The 7,917-nt window shown below is 44.2% G+C and overlaps 1 pseudogene; it reads left to right on the top strand.

Moving 5' to 3' along the window:
* Window positions 1-7,480: 7,480 nt before the first annotated feature.
* On the top strand, window positions 7,481-7,600 carry LOC136656325 (5S ribosomal RNA; annotated as a pseudogene).
* Window positions 7,601-7,917: the final 317 nt, after the last annotated feature.

The following is a 7,917-nucleotide window of genomic DNA, read 5'->3' as shown; positions in this document are numbered from 1 at the left end:
CTCAGTTGAAAAATGAACTGTGGGTCACGCTGCAAAATCAAACAGATGAAACCTGCAAGGAAAAATAGTAGAGCCATATATTAGTCCTTTAGTATGTACTGCAGTATCCTGGATACACAGGCCGAGTGTTTACAAAAAGCATTTTCCTAACCTGACATTGTGACTATACAGTGTACATAACAGTTTAACAACCACAACAACCATAAAATGGTATACTGAACAATGGCAAAGGTTCAGTATGAAATGGAATTAATCGTTACTGTGTTTTCATTACAGGGAGACAACTGATACAGAGATGGCATCTGGTGACTGTAATGACCCAATTACAGGGGTCATTTTGCTTTACTCCGGGGGGGGGTCATGCATTTGTTATTTCATTTCAAGGACTCCTTCAGTTATCAATGCAGGTCCCGTCTTCTTACTGCAATGGAAATGAGCAAGATCCCTCGAGGAGATAGGGTGTAGTGTCGACAGTGGCTCCTTGCTCTGACAGGTCTGGGGAGCATGGGGTTAACACCAGGGCCTCAGAACACAATGAGTGTGCTCTACAGCTGCTTGGAGCCACTTAGAGGCAACAGAGCCCTCGGGGATAAAAGCAGCACCTGGAGGAAGGAAAGGGTGTGGGTGTAGAAGGAAGGAGATTCTGAGAGAACAGAAGGAAAGGGCTTGGAGGAAAGAGGATGGATGGGCTAACTGACTAACGGACTGGCTAACTAACTGATAGACTGACACTGACCAACCAAACAGAGACTGCTGGAACAGGAACTGCTGAAGACGCTGGAAACTGCTGTGTGGCTTTCACACCCAAGACCTGCTGAGAACCAAGGTGTTACTGTGGTGGCCAGAGAAGCTGCTGGCAGGAGAGGGGAGAAAAGAGGACCTCTGCAGGTTGAACAGGTGAGCTACCCTGATGGTGGGGTCCAGCAGTGCTGCAGCGCAGAACTAGGGCCATTGTTGGGGAAAGAAGGGGAACTGATTAGTTTAAAGTGGGCATAAGTTCTTTATGCAAAGCTTGGAATGGGAATTTGGCAAAACACTTACCCACAGTTTTGGGACCCACAGTTTCAACTAACCCCGGGTTCGGAATCTGTGGGCTTTGGATGGAGGCTGGACCTGTAAATGTTGGACAGGACCAGAGCACAGCTCTGGTTGTGTTCAGAGGGTTTAGTGTGCCCTGAACCATGGATTTGATTATCCGTGGATTTTGGGATCTGTAGGGGTTCTGGGAACAGAACCCCCCGCGGATAGGAGGCACGACTGTAATGACAAACATGTTAAATGGTAGACATTTCCTTAACTGCTGCATGAACAGAAAGACAGGATTGCTGACTAGCAGAAGGTTCTCCATAGAGCTGGCTACTGCTGTCCTCAGTGGTCTCACTCACAACTTCACAAAATCTGTATAGGATCCGACCATTGCTAAATACTTTTAAAGTCCTAACGCAGCCCAAGGTAAGCACATTTCAGCCTTGCTTAGCTCAACATGAGAGGTAAACATGGGTCAATCTGAGTTGTCCTTATTTTGCATTATCCAACTCCAGTCTTTGAATTCATCTGAAGGTGCCATGGCTTGTAGCTACAGACATTTTTTGTGAACCTTTTGAATCTTTATCATTGAATGCTCATGTTCTTTTGTGCGTACACTTGTTGATTTCATATAACTCAACAGTGTCAGGATCATTGTGTCCTGGACAGCCATGCCCCAGTTAAATATGTCTCAGTATTGGGCATAAGCATTCTCTCTTTTTGCATCCTGGACATTTGTGCCCCATTGTATGTATATTTATATTAGATGTACTTTTTATTTTTTTTTAAATGCAAAGGTAGGGTTAGGATTAGGGTTGGGATAAGAGGCTTAGGACAGTGTTTCTCATACTGTGGATCGGGACCCACAAGGTAACTTATTAATGACATCTTTTCCATTCTCTTCTAAGTTTCTACTCTTTCACATTAAAGAAAAAAACATACAGCCCTGGAAAGAACTGACTAGAAAGCAGATGTCTGCTGTCTGTTTTCACATAGACATAAAGTAAAATAGAAAATGAAATCTATGTGAATTTGAACGGTGGGTTCCTCTGCCATTAATGGTGATGGCTGGTTTCCTCTGACGCATTTTTTCCCCCCCAGAACTTTTCAGCTATTTTTATATTGTGATGCATGAATTACTGCCTGTGCAGTAATTAAAGAAGTTGTCATATTTGCCGTTGTCTCATAGAGTGCAGTTTAATTAGAAAAAAATTGAACATCTCCTGGTGTGTTGACTCAGTCAGTTAACATGAAGCTTTCTTGTTTATCAAAATACTTTTTCTTCATTTGTTTTGTATAAAAAACGGATACATGTTACTTGCTTGCTTGCTTGCTTACTTACTTACTTAAAGCCCAATTCTAAACAGTGTGTGCCGGCTCACCGCCGGTGCGCACTGTCCCAAATGTACCTTAAAGCACATTGGCGAGCCCTTAACATTGGCCGAGCATTGGAGATAGCCTAGCACCAGATGGTGCTGGGCTAGCGCTGGTGGAAGGACTGCTCCACTGCTCAGTGGTCGCCTGAACCTCCGGGCAGTGGAGAGGTAGGTGGGGGTTTGGAGGGAGGCAGGGGCATTCCGGGGTAGGGAGAGGGTGAAGGCATGCAGAGGGCAAGAGCCAGGCAGGAGGATGGTGGGACCAGTGGAGCTGAAATCCACCGAATCCTGAACTCTGTGTCGAGTCTTGTGGCCCAGCACGGAGGCTCTTGATTCTGTGTCAGGGCTGCCATAGAATCGAGTAGCCCCACTGCAGGCTACTTTCCCTACTTGGGGGAAGGGATGAATATCCCCTTCTCCTGAGGAGCCACTGGCAGCTGCCCAGTGCACTTAGGATACCGCAGCAGCCATTTCCAGAGCTATGGCAGCCCTGCGCATGACTCAATTAAGGATTGGGTTGCCTCTTATTTACTTGCTTACTTAAAAAACCCCACCCAAACAGTACACTAGGTTGCCATCCTGTTCACACTTTCCAGGGCGTGAATCCCATTAAATCACTAGAAAGCTCCTAATCTTTGCAGAATTTATTAAGTGATAAATGTTTTATGGAGTGGCGTTGTCTCCTGTTTTAATGGAAAGAGTGACATTATTGGTTTGGAAAAAGAAGAAAAAGAAAGAAAAAGTAGTCGGAATTACTATAATGTCTCTTTAAAAGACCTGAATTTTGTGAAGGAGCAAATGTTTCAAATTATATGTCCATTTCATATTTGATTATCTTTCTGTGCTGCAAAGGTAGAATCGAGCACAATTTCTCATGGATCCAGTCACCCAATAATTGCCAAAAGTCATTAGGCCATTTTAATAAACACCTCAATTGCCAGTCTGCTAATGAGTCATAGGTAGTGTTTAACAAACATAGGTGGAAAAGGGGGAAAAAATGACAATGTGTGATATAATGTATTTCAGGAACACCAACTTAATGGAGGTGATTTGCTTAATGGTAATGCGAATTTGAACATAATGAGGGGTTCAAATCAAAGTGGAGGAAGTCAGGAACAGTTACTGATAAGTGCAAAACTAAACCACACAGAAAAAAATAAGTAATCTAAAGCAAGTTTCGGCAGCAGTTATAGGAGGGCCTGTAGCTCCACAGCAGAAGAGTCTACAAGGGTTGGCGCGTTTTGCCTCATGTGGAATTCAGCATTAGACCTGAGGTTTCCTCATGTCAAAGAATTTCACTGAATTTCACTGAAGACCCACCAAATTCACTGCAGCCCCAGAATGTTTGCTTCCTGAAGAACCGTGCGCATCTTGAGTCTTCGTGCAAGGCAATAGTGTAGCAATGGAGAGCAGGGGGCAGTCCACCCTGGGAGCAAGCCATAAGGGAACGCTAAGGGGGTGCCAATATCTTGTGTTCATTTCTCTCACTGATACTTCCTAGGCCGAATCATGTAATGTGTGTCAACATGGACTACTTCCAGTAGCAAAATAGTTGTTGCAGATTTGAGTAGACCTATCCACATGACAGAGGCTTACTTCTGAGCAAGGGGACAATTGTTTCCTTATGTAGAGGAGACTTCTGCAACTCTTTCTCACCATAGGGGGCAGCATTCATCATTTTGGTGGTGCTACTTCAATGAGGGGCGGAAAATATAAGATTGGGCAGTTTTTCTAATTAAAGGTTGCATAGGGGGCGCAATCAATACTGGAATGAGAGCTCATGTGGAAGCACTAAAGCCCCCTCCTCCTACTGAGGTTCTCTCTCTTTTTGGTGTCCTGTGCCCCAGACTATTGTTCAACAAACAACTGGTCATGTCACACGTTTGTCATAATGGGCTGTTGGACCAAAAATTCCATAGTGCATTTTAGAACCTATAAGTGTTTGAGAAAATGAAATTTTTGAAAGTGTTTATAACCCTTGTGGAGGAAAAATAATTACAGAGGACAGAGATAATAATGATTGAAGTGGGCTCTTCATGCTCCAGTGAATCCACTCAGCGAGGGCGGGACTGCAACAGCATAGTGGAGGTACAGGAAAATCTTCTCTATTCTGGCATGCAGATGGATTTGCCTGTCTCCATGTGAACATCTGACTACTTCAGAGCCTCCCTTATGAGATTTCTCCCCCTTATTCTTTTTTGAGGGAATCATTTCAGGGGTGTCAAACATAAGGTCCGTGGGCCAGATACAGGCCCTGGAAGCTCTTTATCTGGCCCACATGACAATTGGGCGCTCCTGGTGCTACCCTTTCAGCAGCGCCACTTCTGCTGAGGCTCTGGGAGGGAGGGATGGAAGGAGGCCTCAAAAGGCAAGCAATGCTATGAGAGAAGGGACAGATCAAGGGAGGTGGAAGAAGATGCTGCTGAGGCACTGGGAGTTATCACGTGGGCCACCCTTTCAGCAGCACTGCTTCTGCCGAGGCATCACTTTGCCGAGCACCTCTCAGCTGCTGAGCTGCATTGCGACCAAGTAGCACTGCTGAAAGTGCGACCCATGTGATAATTGGGCTTTCAGATCTTAAAAATATGGTCAAGATTTGCATGCTTTGTTATTACTGAGTTTCTATGTGAGAACCAAGTGCCTATTTTTGGCCATCAACTGCTTGATGGCATCACTTCCTGCTTAATGATGTCACTTCCAGGACTCATCAGGCACCCTGAATGCTTTTTGACTTTCTGTATGAAACGAGTTTGACACCACCACCACCAAGAACCTCCATATGTTCAGACATGCACCCTGAACCTCTTACTGCAGAAATGTCACATGTTCTCCCAACTGTGTGGAGAAGTGTGATTGAATCGCACATTTGTTCTTGCTTTACACTGAAGATAATATTAGCTCCTAGGGGTCAGCCTAAATATGCTAAGGACTGCATGATGTAGAGTTCATCCTTACTGGTTCTGGTTAATATCTTCATAAATCTTACATTGTGCTTGAGCTCTTATTACCAAGCAAGCAAGATAACTATATATCTCGGGAGAGTTTTTAAAAAGCATTTCTCTCGCACTCTCTCTAATTTAGGCTGACTTCAGACTAGAAAGAGTGTGTAAGCAAATCCCTTCTGCTGTACTTAGCACTTGAAGTGTAATGTATAATAAAATATGATAAATTTATTGGGTGCGTTATTGTGCACCCAGCATTTTAGAAAGTCAACAGCCACAGAGAGAGCCATGGAGATCATAAAGGGCTTCACTATGTTTAAAAGCAGAAATAAACATGTTCCCACACATAGCTTTTGGCTATTGCTGGTACTTTTAACTCAATTGTGAGGTTAGGTTGTGGTAGAAATCAAAGCCAAAGAAAATTACTGACCTAAACCTACATTGTTTAATGCCAAGAGTCTGTCAGCAGTGGAGTTGCCAACTGATTGTAAAATTGTAGCCCTAACTTGCTCCTCTGCCTATAAGAGAAATGTAATTTTCAGGAACAGAGGCAGGAAAAAAGAAAACATGGCAACATAATTTGGGGAAAAAAATGAGCAGGAGGTATGTTTCTTTGCTCTCAAAGAAATGGGTAAGGATTATGTGCCTTTCTCAAGGTTGCTAACTGAAATTTCAGCATGTGTGATGGGCAGAGACTTCAGTGGGGGGGTGTCAAGATTTGTGGGCAACTGCAAAAGCCTGCTCTTGGATGCATTGAACTTTAAATTGTAAAATAACAGTGTGTGCCATCTCCTTCAGCTTAGGAACATAAGAAGATACAGGAAACTGGACTAGATGGGCCTTTGGTCTGATCCAGCTGGGCTTATGTTCCTGTAGACACACTATAGTAATTGTAGTCACCCAGATTTTCACAATAAGGGCTGTTTTCTGGAATGGATTTGGTAGATATAGAGAGGTAAAGGTGTACAATAATACCTCTTGTAACATGAGAGATGCATTCCGGCAAGACAAATGCTATTGGGAACAGTGCTACAGAAGACATAATTAAAGATAAAGCAGGAAACTGGGGCTGATTGGCCCAGAACTTCCAGAAAGCACTGCTTCCATTGGCTAGAATAGCTGTCAGGATGAGGAGCACTGACTCCCCCAGCAGTGTCACTATAGGTACAGGGGGTAGGGGTAGCACCAGGTGATACCATTAGGAGCTGACTGCAAAAGCTCACAACCCATTCTGGAGCCCTGGTCTATGCAGACCCAGGGAGACCTGACCACAACTGGAAAAGTCCCTGAAGCCCAGGTCTACTAGGCTTTCCAAGGCAGAGGTCAGGTCTACTTGACCAGGTCTCCCAGTTGGTCCAACCTCCATCTTTCACTCTCTTCAAGGCCAGGTCTACCAAACAGGTAGACCTGGGCTCCACCGTGGGGAGCCCAGTAGACCTGGGCTCTGGAGACTTTTCTGGCTGCAACTGGTATGAGAAAAGGTCAAGCAGGGTGACACCATGAGTTACCCCACACTGAGTGACACCAGTACTATCCTGCTTCTATTGCATGCCCTCCTTGCTGGCTCCTGCCCAATTGACTCCTTATTACCAGTCTGCAAATTTCCATGAAGGGGAATTTGGTGGCAAACATATATATTTTTCCTCACATTTCAATTTTTTTCTCTTGCAGTTTCAAATCCCCCCCCCCCAAAAAAAAAAATATTCTAGAATTGTTTTATAACTTTACAGGAACATGGCACATTTGTCTATAACGACATCTATTCTCTTTGTTGTCTGAAGTATTTCTTTGTGTTTCTTTTTCATTGTTGTCAGAGGATGCATTATATGTGTCTCCCTGCCACAACTGTGTTTTTTTCATGCTTCATGCAGTATCTCTGCTTTGTGAACATCTGTCTTCCACCACCCCTTTCGAAAGGTGGAAGAGCTCCTCCAATCATTCTCAGTGAAGACATCAATAAAGTAGGTCAGATGTTGTCGGAGTTCAAATGAAAGTAACAGAGTGAGACACTTGCCAGGTTTTCTTCTTTGCTGTGCTGTTTCCACAGTGTCCAATCTCGTGTACTCTGCTGAAGCACAAAGAATTCTGAAGAGGTACAGACTGGAAAGACTTGTGCGTTAGCAACATGTAGGCAGTATCAGCAGCAACTGTTACCCTGCACATGCCTGATCTCGTCTGATCTCGGAAGCTAAGCAGGGTCAGGCCTGGTTAGTACTTGGATGGGAGACCGCCAGGGAATACCGGGTGCTGTAGGCTTATACCATAGTCTTTCGAGACTGAAGGTTGCCAACCAACCATTGAGACACTATCACCAAGGCAGAGCTGGCTAAATGGGAAATAAAAGTAGGACTGTCAATTCATTAAATCAGTGGTTCTCAAACTTGTTAGTACCAGGACCCATTTTTTAGACTAGCAATCTGTCGGAACCCACTGGAAATGATGTCATTGACCTGGATGTAACATCATGGCTGGAAGCGACATCATCAAGCAAGAATATTTTAACACCCCCATAAAACAAATTCAAATCAATTAAGGGTGCAGTCCAAAGCCTGCTGCTGAGACTGGTGTGTAGG

The sequence above is a fragment of the Tiliqua scincoides genome, chromosome 6 (assembly GCF_035046505.1).
Source record: "Tiliqua scincoides isolate rTilSci1 chromosome 6, rTilSci1.hap2, whole genome shotgun sequence".
NCBI classification, from domain to species: domain Eukaryota; kingdom Metazoa; phylum Chordata; class Lepidosauria; order Squamata; family Scincidae; genus Tiliqua; species Tiliqua scincoides.
This window is presented reverse-complemented; position numbering and strand designations above follow the sequence as displayed.